The 18,792-nt window shown below is 28.6% G+C and overlaps 1 non-coding gene across 1 annotated transcript; it reads left to right on the top strand.

Moving 5' to 3' along the window:
* Positions 1 to 1,098: 1,098 nt before the first annotated feature.
* LOC130953802 (small nucleolar RNA R71) lies at positions 1,099 to 1,206 on the top strand. Its single transcript, XR_009075963.1, has one exon. It is a non-coding gene; the product is annotated as a small nucleolar RNA R71 (small nucleolar RNA).
* Positions 1,207 to 18,792: the final 17,586 nt, after the last annotated feature.

Below are 18,792 nucleotides of genomic sequence, written 5' to 3'. Positions count from 1 at the left end.
AGGTAATTTCTGCCTAGACAAGTCATCCAGTTCTTTGGTGAGCAAAGGAGGTTCATTCTCCCAAGTCTCATTTCCAAATAACTTGTCATTTAGCTTCATGATTACTCCAAGGTATTTAGCAACTTGCTCTTCAGTGACATACTCATCCTCTTCAGAGGAAGAATACTCATCAGAGCTCATGAAAGACAGAAGTAAATCCAATGGAATCTCTATGGTCTCATTTTGAGCCTCAGATTCCCATGGTTCCTCATTGGGGAACTCAATGGAGGCTAGTGCACGCCCACTGAGGTCTTCCTCAGTGGCGTTCACTTCCTCTCCTTCCTCTCCAAATTCGGCCATGTTGATGGCCTTGCACTCTCCTTTTGGATTTTCTTCTGTGTTGCTTGGGAGAGTACTAGGAGGGAGTTCAGTAACTTTCTTGCTCAGCTGTCCCACTTGTGCCTCCAAATTCCTAATGGAGGACCTTGTTTCAGTCATGAAACTTTGAGTGGTTTTGATTAGATCAGAGACCATAGTTGCTAAGTCAGAGGGGTTCTGCTTAGAATTCTCTGCCTGTTGCTGAGAAGATGATGGAAAAGGCTTGCCATTGCTAAACCTGTTTCTTCCACCATTATTGTTGTTGAAACCTTGTTGAGGTTTCTCTTGATTCTTCCATGAGAAATTTGGGTGATTTCTCCATGAAGAATTATAGGTGTTTCCATAGGGTTCTCCTAGGTAATTCACCTCTTCCATTGAAGGGTTCTCAGGATCATAAGCTTCTTCCTTAGATGAAGCATCCTTAGTACTGCTTGGTGCACTTTGCATTCCAGACAGACTTTGAGAAATCAAATTGACTTGTTGAGTCAATATCTTGTTCTGAGCCAAAATGGCATTCAGAGTATCAATCTCAAGAACTCCTTTCTTCTGATTAGTCTCATTGTTCACAGGATTCCTTTCAGAAGTGTACATGAATTGGTTATTTGCAACCATTTCAATTAGCTCTTGAGCTTCTGTAGGCGTCTTCTTCAAATGAAGAGATCCTCCAGCAGAGCTATCCAAAGACATCTTGGATAGTTCAGAGAGACCATCATAGAAAATACCTATGATGCTCCATTCAGAAAGCATGTCAGAAGGACATTTTCTGATCAATTGTTTGTATCTTTCCCAAGCTTCATAGAGGGATTCTCCATCCTTCTGTCTGAAGGTTTGGACTTCCACTCTAAGCTTACTCAATTTTTGAGGTGGAAAGAACTTTGCCAAGAAGGCATTGACTACCTTTTCCCATGAGTCCAGGCTTTCTTTAGGTTGTGAGTCCAACCATGTCCTAGCTCTGTCTCTTACAGCAAAAGGGAATAGCATAAGTCTGTAGACTTCAGGGTCTACCCCATTAGTCTTGACAGTGTCACAGATTTGCAAGAATTCAGCTAAAAACTGATGAGGATCTTCCAATGGAAGTCCATGAAACTTGCAATTCTGTTGCATTAGAGAAACTAATTGAGGCTTAAGCTCAAAGTTGTTTGCTCCAATGGCAGGGATAGAGATGCTTCTCCCATAGAAGTCGGGAGTAGGTGCAGTAAAGTCACCCAGCACCTTCCTTGCATTGTTTGCATTGTTGTTGTTTTCGGCTGCCATGTGTTCTTCTTCTTTGAAGATTTCTGTTAGGTCCTCTATAGAGAATTGTGCCTTAGCTTCTCTTAGTTTTCGTTTCAAGGTCCTTTCAGGTTCAAGGTCAGCTTCAACAAGAATGCCTTTGTCTCTGCTCCTGCTCATATGAAAGAAAAGAGAACAAGAAAATATGGAATCCTCTATGTCACAGTATAGAGATTCCTTGAGGTGTCAGAGGGAAAGAAAAGTAGAAGACAGAAGTAGAAAATTCGAACTTCTCAAAGAAGATGGAGTTCGAATTTTACATTAAGGAATAGTGTTAGTCCATAAATAGAAGGATGTGAGAAGAAGGGAAGAGAATTTTTCGAAAATTAAGTTAAAGAATTTGAAAACATTTTGAAAAACACTAATTAATTTTCGAAAATAAGAGTGGGAAAGAAATCAAGTGATTTTTGAAAAAGATTTTGAAATTAGAAGTCAAAAAGATTTGAGTGAAAACTATTTTGAAAAAGATGAGGTTAAGAAGATATGATTGGTTTTAAAAAGATGTGATTGAGAAGATATGATTTGAAAAACGTTTTTAAAAGATTTGATTTTAAAAATTAATAACTTGGCTATCAAGAAAAGATATGATTCAAACATTAAACCTTTCTCAACAGAAAAGGCAACATACTTGAAATGTTGAATCAAATCATTAATTGATAGCAAGTATCTTTGAAAAAGGAAAGAAGTTGATTTTGAAAACATTTGATTGAAAAGATATGATTTGAAAAAGATTTGATTTTGAAAAACTTTGAAAACTTGCAAAAAAAATTGATTTGAAAACAAAATCCTCCCCCTTGTGCCATCCTGGCGTTAAACGCCCAGAATGGTGCACATTCTGGCGTTTAACGCCCAAAACTATACCCTTTTGGGCGTTAAACGCCCAACCAGGTACCCTGGCTGGCGTTTAAACGCCAGTCTGTCCTTCTTCACTGGGCGTTTTGAACGCCCAGCTTTTTCTGTGCAATTCCTCTGCTGTATGTTCTGAATCTTCAATTCTCTGTATTATTGACTTGAGAAGACACAAATTAAAAATATTTTTGGATTTTTAATAATCAAAATGCAACTAAAATCAAATAACAATGCATGCAAGACACCAAACTTAGCAGTTTGTATACTACTGACACTAATGAGAATGCATATGAAACACACAAAACACTCAAGTCAAGAGAATTTAAAGATTAGAGTAAGAAATCATCAATAACATCTTGAAGATCCTTAAGACACATGAATGAATGCATGCAATTGACACCAAACTTAAAATGAGACACTAGACTCAAACAAGAAATTTTTGGATTTTATGATTTTGTAATTTTTTTTTGTGTTTTTCGAAAATTATATGGAAATAGAAAATAAAAGTTTCAGAATTCTTAATTTGGATTCCAGGAATCATTGCAATGCTAGTCTAAGACTCCGGTCCAGGAATTAGACATGGCTTCACAGCCAGCCAAGCTTTCAAAGAAAGCTTCGGTCCAAAACACTAGACATGGCCAATGGCCAGCCAAGCCTTAGCAGATCATTGCTCCAATAGCAAGATTGATAGAGATCAACAAGCTCTTGTGATGATCAGTTGAAACCTTGGTCCAATAAGATTAGACATGGCTTCTCAGCCAGCCAGATTTCAACAGATTATCTTGAAACACTAGAATTCCTTCTTAAGAACTCTGAAGAAAAATACCTAATCTAAGCAACAAGATGAACCGTCAGTTGTCCATACACAAAACAATCCCCGGCAATGGCGCCAAAAACTTGGTGTGCGAAATTGTGATCACTACTTTTCACAACTCAAATAATCCCTAGTAATGGCCCCAAGACCTTGGTGCTCAATACCATGGCATAAACACAACTTTGCACAACTAACCAGCAAGTGCACTGGGTCGTCCAAGTAATAAACCTTACGCGAGTAAGGGTCGATCCCACAGAGATTGTTGGTATGAAGCAAGCTATGGTCACCTTGTAAATCTTAGTCAGGCAGACTCAAATGGGTATAGTGATATACGAATAAAGCATAAAGATAAAGATAGAGGTACTTATGTAATTCATTGGTAGGAACTTCAGATAAGCGTATGAAGATGCCTTCCCTTCCGTCTCTCTGCTTTCCTACTGTCTTCATCCAATCCTTCTTACTCCTTTCCATGGCAAGCTTATGCAAGGGTTTCACCGTTGTCAGTGGCTACCTCCCATCCTCTCAGTGAAAACGTTCCTATGCTCTGTCACAGCATATGGCTAATCAGCTGTCGGTTCTCGGTCAGGCCGGAATAGAATCCAGTGATTCTTTTGTGTCTGTCACTAACACCCCGCCTGCTAGGAGTTTGAAGCACGTCACAGTCATTCAATCATTGAATCCTACTCAGAATACCACAGACAAGGTTAGACCTTCCGGATTCTCTTGAATGCCGCCATCAGTTCTCGCCTATACCACGAAGACTCTGATCTCACGGAATGGCTGGCTCGTTTGTCAGGCGAGCACTCGGTTGTCAGGCGATCAACCATGCATCGTGTATCAGGAATCCAAGAGATAAACATTAGAGCCTCGTTTGCTTGTAGAACAAGAGTGGTTGTCAGTCACTTTGTTCATGAGTGAGAATGATGATGAGCGTCACATAATCATCACATTCATCAAGTTCTTGAGTGCGAATGAATATCTTAGAATAAGAACAAGCGGAATTGAAAAGAAGAACAATAGTAATTGCATTAATACTCGAGGTACAGCAGAGCTCCACACCTTAATCTATGGTGTGTAGAAACTCCACCGTTGAAAATACATAAGAACAAGAGTGATCATTGGCTTCGGTCCCAAAGAGGGAACCAGAAGAACCAAGATGAAAATACAATAGTAAAAAGGTCCTATATATAGAGAACTAGTAGCCTAGGGTGTACAGAGATGAGTAAATGACATAAAAATCCACTTCCGGGCCCACTTGGTGTGTGCTTGGGCTGAGCAATAAAGCAATTTCGTGTAGAGACTCTTCTTGGAGTTAAACGCCAGCTTTTATGCCAGTTTGGGCGTTTAACTCCCATTTAGGTGCCAGTTCTGGCGTTTAACGCTGGAATTTCTGAGGGTGACTTTGAACACCGGTTTGGGCCATCAAATCTTGGGCAAAGTATGGACTATCATATATTGCTGGAAAGCCCAGGATGTCTACTTTCCAACGCCATTGAGAGCGCGCCAATTGGGCTTCTGTAGCTCCAGAAAATCTACTTTGAGTGCAGGGAGGTCAGAATCCAACAGCATCTGCAGTCCTTTTCAGTCTCTGGATCAGATTTTTGCTCAGGTCCCTCAATTTCAGCCAGAAAATACTTGAAATCACAGAAAAACACACAAACTCATAGTAAAGTCCAGAAAAGTGAATTTTAACTAAAAACTAATAAAAATATACTAAAAACTCAACTAAAACTACTAAAAACATACTAAAAACAATGCCAAAAAGGGTACAAATTATCCGCTCATCACTAGTCTGCCGCCTCAGCAGAACCATGAGATGACGACGATGACTACTATCAGGATCCATAGTGATTATGGTTTTATTTTAGACTATTCGGTTGTATTTTATTTATTTGACTTTTTATTCTGTACGTATACTTGATCTTTAATAAAATCGTTATTTGGTTTCTATTATTTAGAATTTGACTACTAATTATGTAAAAAAATTTAAAAATAAAAAAATAAATTTGACTACTAATTGTGTTAAAATTTTGTTTAAAAAAATTGAATTTACTGTCGGATTTGTCGAAAAAAAATCTGACGATAAGTAGGCAAGAGATAATATAGTGTGACGCCAAAGTTGCTGGGAGAAATTTTTTGCCCGTAAACAAATAGTTTTTGGGCTAAAAATTCGCCACATACAGAATCTGTCGGTAATTACCATCGAATATTGTTACTGGCACTGGTTATACCGTCAAATTATTTTCGACAGTAAATCTGACAGTAAATCGGATATTGTTACTGGTAGATTATTTTTGTTATTCTACTGGTAAATCTTACAGTATTCAACGTTTTTTTTTTATAGTATTCTCACATTATTGAAACAGGCTGAGGATTGATTCGTTGCAGATCGGAGCTTAATTTAAGAGTTTTTCGTTAGCTAATAAATTGTTGCATGCACAAAATGAAATTCGAACCTCCAATATTTACTTAAGCAGACTAATAAATTGATATTTTATTGTATTTAATTAGATGTATTTGTGATTTGTAAAACAAAATAGAACTAATATTATTACAACGATCATGCGCATATATGTAATTAACTAGAAATTTATACATAATTTAAGACTATGTTACATTTGAAATCGATCACTATAACAATATAGATTATTTTTTAGGGTTATATGTGTAAAAAAAGAATTAAAATTTGTCAAAAAAATTTTTTTAACACTATTTTAACTATGAAAATAAATATGTTAATAAAAGTTTTGTCAAAAATAGTATTTTTAACATATAAGTAATTGTGAAAAAAGTTTAAATCTTATTTTGATAAATATTAGCTGTCAAAAATAATTTATTAGAAAATTTAAGAATATATTTTCTATGATACTTATTAACGGTCAAAAATACTATTTATTGTGATACTTATTGACCATAAAATATTTTCAACAAAAACTATTAACAAAGAATGAGATGAGATCTTGAAACTGAAGAATACATTGAGATTTTGAAGATAAAGAATGAGTAGTATGATCCCAAACTGAGAGCAGTGTGATGTCAAAATTGACAGAGCCTAGAGAAGAAGAAAAATAGTGGAGTAAATTGAAAACAAATGAGTGTTAAAATTGAGAAGTAATTTTCTACGATCAAATTATTCATAAAAAAATATAGAGAATTTGACATTTGTGATATTTGTCAAAAATATATATTAATTTTGATATTTAATTATGCTGTTAAAAAATAAAATGTTAAAATAACTCTATTTTCTTGTAATAAATTTATTTAAATTAGACATCTAGGATATATCTTTTAGATTATGGCTCAATAATTTGGTAGTTCATGAATGGAAATCACACAAATGAATGGTCAGAAAACTTTCAAACCCTATTCTTATCCAATTTGCATTAAACATCCTTAGCGAAAAACTACACTTAATAGTAATCATTTGGTGAAGGAAGTAGATACTATTAAAAGTGTCATACAATCTTCATTTCTTTAGTTAGCTTTTACGATTAAATTAGGTTAATATTATATATCAAAATCTATCCGATATATAATGTTATTAGATTATCTTTATTAATTAAATGTTCATACTAATTTGAATAACAATTATAATATTTTTATACTAAAAATCAGTTAATAAATTAATTATTTGTATAAAATACATACTAAAATATATAATATATTAAAATTAAAATGAGTTAAATAATATATATATTTATATATAAATATAGGGTCACATATAATATTTTTGTTAGCCTAAATATCCTTATATTAAAGATACTAATTACGATAATAATTTTTTTAGTAAAATTATACGCATATATCTTTTTATATGAGATTTCCTAAGAAATAAATTTTGTAATACCAATTTTTTTATACTCAAAACTCAAATTTAAAATTAGGATAGAAAAAGTATCTATCATTCCAAATCTCCAATATACTAGGGATAGGTTGATTCTTGCATATACTTTTGATACCATGATATGACATACAGCAGCTTCTATTAGTTATAGGAAAAGTTTGAGCAAGCAAACAAGTACTACCATTAACAATAATGATGGCTTAATATATATATAAAAGAAAATGTAATGATTATTTCCTCCCATTCTCATCATCATCCTGGTAGCGATGAATGGATATAAAATTAAATTTTAAGGTGATTCTTAAAATTAGTGTTGCATGTTAAAATTGTTTGAGATTTTAATTATTATATTAATTATGTTTTTAAAATTGATAAAAATGCATTATATTAATTTTTAATTCATTTTTTGTTATCGGTATATTGATGTAATTTGATGAGGTAGACTATTAGTAATATATGTCATTTTATGATTTAGTTATGTGTAATGATATGATAACAGGTTGATAGAATAATGACACATAACATACTAATGTAGACGGATGTGTCACGTATCATAATACTATTTAGCTATGTGTTAGTTTGTGTCATGCGTCACAACATTATTTATTTACGTGTCATTCATTATGTCATTATTGTAAATGTACTAAATTAGTCCCTAACTTTACACTAAGTAACTCATTTTAATTCATAAAATTGAATGTCAATTAATCCATTCACTATTTTTTTTATTTCTTTTTTATTCAAAATTTTCAATATTTTTAAATGTACTAATTTCAATTCTGTTTTTTCACATGTCGTTTAAATGCAAGTAATTTTATAAAATATTTTTTACATTTTAGTTTTAATTATACAATTTTTTACAATAATTTAACAATGATAAATTTTATAACAAAGTATGTTATTTTTAAAAAATTTATATCATTGATTAAATATTTTTTATTTTCACCAAAAAACATGTGTGTTTTTAACCAGAAATTAAAATCAAAATACAATTTTTTATTTATTTTTTAGTTTTTATGGAATACATGTTTTTTGGACTTAAAATATATGTTTTTAAATCAATCATATAATTCTTTTACTAAATAACATAATTATTGTTACGAGACATACCTTAAACTAGTTATGTGTAAATGGACTAGATGAAAGAGGGCAGAGATTATTGTAAAAGTGTTTGAAGTATCTTCATGTTAGTTCAAGATGGCGGTTGGAGGTACCTGTAAATAGAGGTGGCAACATGTACCCTAATCGCAGGTATATCCAATCCGACCCTACCTGATCGGGTAGGGTTGTCAATCCGATCCGCAGCGGGTAGGGTAGGGTGCGGGTTGAGTCTCAACCCTATCCGACCAATCCACATCCTATATATGTATATGTTATATATTTATATAAAAATATGTTTTAAGTTGATGTTGAACCAAAGACCTCTCACTAAATGTAAAAGATCTTTAGCCACTAAAAAAAAATCATTAATTGATAATTTAATGTTTTTTTTTTACATAAAAGTCAGTTCTATTTTAAATTATCATAAAGTTATATAATAATTTTGCATCTTTTTTGTAACCCGCAGGTAGGGTCGGGTTCTCGTGCGAGTCGAGTAGAGTTAGAATTGGAATATTCTCAACCTGTGGGTAGGATTAGGATTGGTTTCAAACCCTATCCTACCATACCCATTGCCACCCCTACCTATAAAGAATTTTGATGTCTAAATTAATAAGAGTTTAAGTTGATTTATTTGAAAATTGGATTGAGAGTTATTTGAGTTTGTTAGAATATTTATAGAAAGTAGTGATAACTTAGTCATCATTCAATTAATGATCTTATTCGAAGTGAGTGTGTGGTTTCTTCCCTTATTACATAAGAAGTTATCTCACGTTGCGAATATCAGTATCAAAATTATTTTGATAAAAAAATTATATGTTTAAAACTAAAATCTTAAAAATATTTATAAAAAATATTTGTATTTAAAAAAAGAAAAAATAGAAAAGTGATTATTTTAGTGTATGATATTTAATTTCAGAAACTAAAATAAATTATTTAATGCAAAATTAAAGATTAATTTAGTGTATCTATAATGATAATATAGTAGATGACATATGAATGAATAATGTTGTGATATCTGTCACAAATTAACACATAACCAAATAGTATTGTAAATAACATATTCGTCTATGTTAATATATCACGTATCATTAATTAATCCATTATCATATCATTATACATAGTTAAACTTAAAATAATACATGTTACTAAGATCTATGTAATTAAACTATACCAGCACATTATTAATAGAAAATAGATTACAAATTAATATAATATATTTTTATCAATTTTAAAAATATAATTAATACAATTAAAATTTCAAGACCACATTGAATCTTTGTTACAAGTTAAAAGCTTAACTCAATGAATGTACATTCTTTTATTATAATACTATGCATGCATATAGCTGACTATTGCCTATCATTAGGGATGGCAAGCGGGGAAGCCCGTCCCGCCCCGCCCCGCCAAAGTCCGCCCCGCCCCGCCTAGTGAGGCAGTTCTAAAATCCTAACCCGCCCTGCTTAACTGCGGGCTGGCGGGCTAAATCCGCCAAAGTTCCTCTTTTTTTTTTTTACTATTAACTACTAAGTAATATATATAATTTCACAACCATATTAATAAATTTATAATTTCTAATGGCATAAAAAATTATATTTTTTATATTAACAAACATTAAAGTCTTTGTAATTATAAATATCTAATAAATATAATTATAAACCAAATTTTCATTCAAAATATAAGTATAAATATTCTCTCCAAAGCAAAATAAACATAATCCAAAACATAATTATAAATATTGTCTCTAAAATAACATAAACATAATTCAAAACACTCAATTTTTATCTTCATACTTTTGTAAGTTAGGATGGGAGAAGTTAGGTTTTGGCAAAAAATTGCAAAAATACCCCCTCACTAAAAAAAAAAACCTTAGCCCGGCGGGGAAGCCCGTCCCGCCCCGCCAAACCTCGCAGTTTAAGCAGTACGGGTTAGACGGACTTTTGCTATTTAGCGGTCCCGATTTTCCAGCCCACCCCGCCTTTTTTGGCGGGTTACGCGGACCGGCCCGGCGGATTTAGGCCCGTTTGCCACCCCTACCTATCATCATCCTCGTCCTAGTCATGTTACATAGATGGGAATGGGATAAGCTCATCGAACATACATGGGTGTGGGGGTACCGGTGATGGTGGTTGGTGAGGTTTTTTCATAAATTGGAATAATTATTAATTAATTTTTTTATAAAAAAACATATAAAATTCGAATGTTTAGTATATTTATTAAAATAAAAATAAAAATGTAAAACTTTTATTAATAATGATTTTAATATATGCTTTAGAGTATATGTCAGTTAAACACAGGCTCTGATTTCAATAAATTATACATTTTAATTGAAGTTTTTAACAAATTTAATATATTAGAAATTAAATCAAACTATTAAAAGCTCTTATATCGATTAACAAAAGTCATAATAAATTATATATAAAGAGTTGATCATAGAAATGGGATCTAAAAATGTGTGGTTGAAACCTATTTGAAGAGTTTGAACTATTAGGAACCGGCCTATTAATGAGAAAGATCCATCATCCATAATAGGAGATTTTTAAGGGACCACAGTGAAAGGCTAAATGTTGCATTCAATAGTAAAATAACATAATCAATAATAATAAATATATAAAAATCAATTATTAAATTAGTTATTGATATAATATATATTAAAAATAATTAAATAATATATATTTATTCATACATAAATATAAATTTATAATAACTGATTTTTTATATATATAATTTTTTTTATAAAATATATATTAAAATATGAAAATATAAATTTATAACATATAAAATATATATTACAAATAATTAAATAATATATTTATTTATACATGAATATAAAGGTATAATAACTGATTTTTAGTGTACACAAATAATTTTTTTAACACAACAGGCATGCATATATATGGAGGACTAGGCATTCTTCACACGCAATTTGGCTATCTATATCAAACCCACCCTTTTTCGCTTTATTGCTTTTAATTTTCCTAACTAACTTGCTGCTTTCCTTCAACTTCCTTGACGATGATTTTTATATATGTGTGACATATATTATTATTAGATAGTTACTGTTTTAATTTATGGTTTGATTATGACATTGTTCTTTATTTTGACTATAAAATCACAAGCTTTGTTGTATTCAATTGGTCCTAAACTTCTAATGCCTTTTCACTATGACGTTTAGAACATCTAATTGTTCCGGTAATAGTAAATTTCCCCCATTTAATTTCTGGGAAAGGTTACAGCCAATTTATACTCTTTACAATTAAAAATAAGTATTTATTTTAATATATTGATTATATAAAATGTTTTGTATATTCCTCTAATAATAATTCAATTTTTTTTTGTACCATTCACACTATTTATGAAAAATATAATTATTTTTTATATAAAAATTATCTAATTGATTGTTTGTATAAAATATATTTATTTTTCTAACTACATAACTTGATTTTTATTTAATTTAGTATAACAATACACGTGCGCGCGCGTACACATAAAAACAAAAATACTTAAAAAATAATAAAAATCAGTTTAAATCAATCCAAATTGATCATTTTTGTATTTATTAATTATTACTGGAATAAATTAATAATATTAAATGTAATAAGTATATAATAATTATTAAAATTATATATATAAAATTATAAATATTAAATTAAATAAAATAATTTTAAATTATTGCCTCCCTAACATTACTTCTATATAAATTGGTTTTGCAGTGAACGAATGTGAATGGAAAATACATACATCCATGGGAAGTGATATGCGAGTTAAAAGGAAGAAGAACAAAAATATATTGATCAATCCGAGAAAAGCTAGAGGATAGAATCTTAATTCTTATAAAGAAGAGAGACGTGAATCTTTCTTCAATATATTTTAATTCTAATAAAATCTTAAACTCTACTAGTGTTTATACTAGTTTTATTAATTAATAACACTTACATATATCCATCTATATGGTTAATTACTTCCTTCCTCTCATCTGTGAACATAAAAAGAAGAGAGACAATTCCATATCCCTTTTTTGCTTTTTCATGTTTCACTTTTTGCATCGATCGCTTTCTGTTCAAAGATTTCATTTGGGGGGTGATGGCCAAGGTTCAACTAACAAAGATTTTGTGTCTAATTGAACGACAATATAATGTTCCAACTCTTCAATATGATCTTTTTATTAACATTAATTATATTATTAAGGATAGTATGTTTAATACAGCAAATTAAAGTTAAACACAAGTGGGACCACTGGCCGCAATAAGTATGTAGTAAAAAAAAATTACTACTAAATACTAATATATGCATGATCACTTAGGGTATTTAGTTTTTACCATTATATATATGCACCCTTTTAAAAATTCCCAAAATTTTTGAAATTTTCGTACAATATATAAAGAAAATGCTAGAAAACCAATATTTTTAGTGTTTAAAAAAAAAGAGTTGACGAATATTAATTCAAAAATAAAACAAAAATAAAAAATAAAAAGTTTTGATCACCTAAAACTTCTTTCTATATAATATAACATATACGCGTGTATGTATATACATTATGTTAGGCAGCAGCATTTAGATATTATTTAAAAGCGAAAAAAAACACAAAAACACAAAAAATACAAAAATTCATTTGATTATAGAAATACATATAAAAATAAAAATATTTTGTCTGAAAAATATTATATATTTACTATATTTTCTGTAAGAAGTTTATAAAATATATGTCCCAATCTCTGTCAGAAGTTTATAAAATATGTGCCTCAATTTCTGAAAAAAAAAAAAACATATTTACTATACTCTGTTCCCTCTTATCTTTTGTATTTTTATCTTAAAAATAATTTTCAATGTCTGAATTTGGACTTATATTTTACCATTTTCACCTTTAATTTACCTACTGATACTTTGAATGTATTATATTACCAGACACATTTAAAATGATGTTGATATGAGGATAGAGGTGGAGAGCAATATAATATTCTATGAAAATTTTAATCATCACCTTCAAACTCAATGAATTTTTTTTTTTATTGAAAAAAAACTTTCATGTGAAAAAATAGTCGAATGATACTTATAAATTGCAAAAAAAAAATATAAAATTTAAAATTAAGATAAAAAATAATAAATTTTATGTTAAATTATTATTTGAGAAGATGCACAAAATTTGATTATAAAAAATCTTATAAAATAAAAATAGAGATAGATTACAATCTTTATTGTTTCTAAAACTATATAGAAAGTACTGCAATTCAAAAAAATATCCTTTTTTTTTCAAATAAATCCGAAAGCTTCTTGAATCTGAAAATATTTCTATAAACAAAAAATTTTTCTCGTTGCATCTTTATCCCATATCTGTAACACCATTTTTAAAATACCATAAAAAGAAACTAATAATACACTACAAAAGAGAGAAAATAACCACAAAGAGATTATTATAGATTTAAATCTGGATCTCAGATTTAAATCTCTAAAAGGAAAAATAAAAATAAGAATAGAAACTATATCCAGGAAGAGAGGCGCGAGGAAAAAGGGAGGGAGAGGCGGCGACGAAAGCGTGGATGGTGGGAGAGTAGAGATGGTGGTGGGAGATGTGACAAGTTAAGAGGAAAAATGAAATTATAACTGTAAAACAAAGAATGTGATAGTTGGTAAAGGAGAACAGAAAAAGAAGAGGAAGAGAAGAAGAGGTTAAAAGTAGGGGAGTAGGGGAAGGCCAACGTAGCCCAGATTGAAGTGACGGCGGCAACTTTCAGGAAGGTTTTGTGTTTTTTTTTTTTTTTTTGTGCACGCGTGCGAGGGAGGGAGAGGGAGAACTATTACTTTCTTATCTTAGTCTCAGTTTAAAAAACGTGTTTTAATTCAATAAATATTTTTGACGAGGCTTATTTATGTAATCTTTTTTAAAGAGACCATTCTAAAAATAAAACGTAAAAATTTTATATGTTGATATTATGTTATAAGCTATAGTATTTTAAATCAGTATATAGATTTATTTTAACTTCAATAATATAATTTTATATCATTATTCAATCACATTTATACCCAAATCATCAAAATATTTAATTTAATTGTTTTATGTGATATTGTTTAACTAATTGAGCAAATAAAAATATTTAATTATGTGATAGTATAATAGAAGTGAAATTTCATCCAAAATTGACTGTCAAAAAATTAAAAATAAAGATGGTGAAGAATGGAATAGAAAAGAGAAAAAAGTAAACAATAAAAAATATAGTAGAAAAGATAAAATGACAATAATGAACAGTTCTCTCATATATCTAATTTAATGATAAAATGAAAAATTACCATAAAAAATTGCTACAAAGATAAATTTTTTAACTGACAAAGCAAAAAATAAATATTAAAATTAAAAGTTATTTTATTTGAAGTATACAAATTTTTAAATTATTTGACTATGCAACTCTTAATTAGATATGTATTTTATAAATATTTAAATATATGTATATGTTACTATTTTGTATTTATATTATCATGATTTTCATTATCAATTTAGATTACTAAAAAATAATAATAAAATTTTTAAAATAAAAAAATATACCCTAAAAAGTATCGAAAAGGTACTTTGAATATTTTTAAAAAATAGTGATGGTTAGAGACTTAGGCTACAAAATAAATTTTTACAATAATTTTAAATGGAATCTAACTTTAGAAATTTTATGTTTTGAAATAGTACCGGTTTAAAATGATCACAAAATAACGAAAAATTTTAGGATTGATATATTGTTAGCTGTTATAAAACAAATCGGTTCTATATTATTTTGATATAGCGACAGTTATGTCAGCAATTATTGCTAGAAGCCATCATAAATTTTAATTTCTATGCCTTAAAGAGACAGCAGTTGCTTAAGCACTAAAAATTTGCCTCAATTCTCAAAAAAAAAAAAAAAAAAACTGCTAAATTGCAATCATCTTGTAGTGCCCCTTAATAATATGTTTAATAATATTTATTTCTAATGTAAACTTGGTCGAGTATGATAAATATTGTAATTTATACAATATAAAAATTATAAATTTTAGATTTCAAATTAATAAATTTAGAAATATTAACTTGGAAGATTTATCATTTCTTAATATACATATATAATGAATACAACAAATCAAGTATAAAATTGGATTATTATATTATATATTGATAAAAAGGAATTAGTATTCATTATATATGTATATTATTATCAATATATAAACGCAATTTATAGTGTTTAACTATATATAGGTTACATCATAGTATACATATAATCTAAACTTTATACACACACAATAATAAGCTAAGTAGGGATGGCAACAGGGCGAATAGGGGCGGGTTTTTGCTTTACCCGATCCTGCTCCGTCAAACAAAAATCCGCATCGAATCCACTCCGTCTCTACCCGCGAATAATAAAATGTTAAACCTTAACCCGCTCCTGCGGGTATCCGTCCCTGCGGGTACGCGCCCCGCTCCTACCCGCCCCTATAATTATTAAATCTAATAAATAAAATAAAATTTTAAATATGATATAATATTATTAATCATTTTACTAATTATTTTATATATATTACATATATTATCTATTAAAAATATATATTTATATATATATATTATATATACCGAACGGGTAGAGGCGGATTTAACCTAAATTCGACTTCGTCCCGTCCCACCCTGTTAAAATTCACTTCGGTATGGAAGCGGATAATTACTCGCCCCAAACGGATAAAGATGGGATGGATACCCGCGAATTCAGATAATGTTGCCACCATTAGAGCTAAGCTGAGAAGGGTTGATTATATTCAACACACACAAAAAAGAAGAATGAGACAAAGAAGCAAAGAAAAGCAAAATAGCCATATACCTGTCTCTCCAACACTCCACGCCTCTGATCTCTCATCTTGCGTCATTCTATGTATAATAATGTTGTTTAGTATATCTGAAACCTTGCGCACACATTTCAAACACTAATAAAACAGCATTTAATTTAAAAAGACCCAAGCTTTGCAGCCATCGATAAACCCTAACTATATGTTCGTTTCGCACGTTTACAAATTTATTTTTTTCAAAAATTTAAGTTGATATAAAAAAATATATAAATAATTATATTTTTAATATATTTTTTCAACCAAATTAAAAAATATTTTTGAGTTTGTTTAAATTTTTACATATACCTTTTATTTGATCTTTTCTCTAAATTATAAAAATTCTGATATTATGTTATAATTTTTTTAAAATTTAAATTGATAAAAATAAATACTTAAATAATTATATTTCTAATATACTTTAATAAAAATACTATATATAAAACACTGAATTTTTTTATTTTAAAAATAAAAATCGAATTTTAGATATTTAATTAAAAATTAAAAAATTATTTGACATATAAAAGTTTGAAATTTTGAAAATCTATTATACAAATAGAAATAGATATATGATCATTTATTCGTATTATTTGTCGGTTTAAATTTCTATAAGATATAATTTTATGATATAAAATTTAATTTTTATTATTTTATTCTTCATGCGGCGTTGAATTGGTTCTAGGATCTGAGCAAATTATAATCGTCGGCACTGGAGATATATATTACATGAAACAGCACAGCATAAACATTTATGCGTCATTTGCGGCATTATTGTCGACATACATTATGTGTGTATATATATACACATTGAAAACAAAAGACAAAAGGGACGGCAAATTCATAATATAAATGATTTTTTTGGATTTTAGTAAGATGATATTCTTCATCGGAATATAATGTTATGTTATTGATACCTATCGTAGTGACCTGGGCATGAATTACAGCTCCTAGTTTCCATGTATAAAAAAATACAATAATTGTGGATTTAGTGAAATTTTAAAAATGTTTAATAACAAAAAAAAAGTTAAAAATATTAAAACAGTCAAAATTTATTTTATTTAATCTTTTTTAATTATTGTTAAATTACTAAATATTAAATAAAATAAATTTAATGGTTGTTTGGTGAAATTTATAATGAATAAACAACCCCAAGTTGTGCCAAAAAGGCATCATGGTCCGATAATATAGAGAAGATTGAGTTTGGTGGCTATGGAACCTGGGTTTGAAGCACAAATAGGGTAGTGAGCAAATACAGTATGCATGCAAAACTTGAATAAAAATAAATATTATTTGTATACAAAAATCAGCTACTAAAATCAACCACCCAAGGACGGACCTAATAGCAAAAAAGAGGGGGCACTTGCCTCCATAGTGTTTTTATTTTTTTTTAAATATAGTTATATATAATATGTTCCTACTTTAAATTTTAAATGACCCCGTTATAAATAAATTAAACTCAATGAGCTAAAGTTCCAAATTCACTTTTTTTATTTCTCTATCATTTTGATTATTATTTAACCTAATCAAATTTAATTCTTGTGTCGTCATTCCTTTATTCTCTTAAACCCTCTTTTTATTTTTATATTTTCAACTTTTTTTTCTATTCCTTGTCTAGTGGTCATCTTCTTTTCATCAAAAAATAAAATTTAAATTTTTTTATGTTTTTTATATAGTTCTCCGCGACCCTATATATCTTTCGATTTCATTGTTTCTCTTTTTGATATTTTCAATTACAAATTTTAATTCAAACAATTGTAGTTTAGGTATTAATCTAATATTTTATTTTCTTCGTGATTTTATATATTTTATTTTATTTTCGATTTATTCATTTTTATTACTTATTTTTTATCTTTTGTTCTATTATATGTATCTATGTTGCGTATAAAATTTTAAAATAAATTGATTAATTTACTAATTTAGAATATATTTTTTATTTTTAGAAATAGTAATAGAAAAATATTTTAATTACAATACGTAATTAAATAGATGTATAAAATCTTTCATATAACATTATATCAAATTTAAATTAAAAAATATATAACAAATTTAATTATTTTAAAAATAAAGAAAGAAAAAATTGTGAATTATGTTTCTATTATTTTATATAAGCATACTTTTCATATACAGATTTAATTTTTTTAGTATTTATATATAATTCTAGTTTCAAATTATAAATATTAGTGTATCATTAGGCGCTAATGTACCAACTAATTCAGTCTTTTATTATTAAATGTGTATAAAAAATTAGTTAGGATAATAAGGTATTTATAATTTAATTAAAATATTTTAAGTTTAAGTTTTAGAAATAAAAAATATTTTTTTTATAAATTATATATAATGAGCAGTATTTTAAGAATGAAAGTGTTCACTAACTCTTTAATTTTTATATCTTTATATAATTAATAATATCTAACAAAATTTATAAATTTTAGTATATATATTTTTGCCCCCACTCTTAAAAATTTCTAGGTACGTCACTGCAGCCACCAATATATTTTTATATAAATACATGTGTGGTTTAATTCATTTTCAATGTGTATTTATATTTCAACATATATTTTATACTGATAACTGACTTTAATGGCTAATTTTAGTGTACACGTAGCATAACCCATTTTAATTTTAATTTTTTTGGGGTTTTAGACAACGAAATGACAAAATACTAATAGAAATTAGCACACTTACTGATTAATAAAGTGTTAGGTATTAGATAAATGACACAGCAAAATAT

The sequence above is a fragment of the Arachis stenosperma genome, chromosome 9 (genome assembly GCF_014773155.1).
Source record: "Arachis stenosperma cultivar V10309 chromosome 9, arast.V10309.gnm1.PFL2, whole genome shotgun sequence".
Lineage (NCBI taxonomy): Eukaryota > Viridiplantae > Streptophyta > Magnoliopsida > Fabales > Fabaceae > Arachis > Arachis stenosperma.
This window is presented reverse-complemented; position numbering and strand designations above follow the sequence as displayed.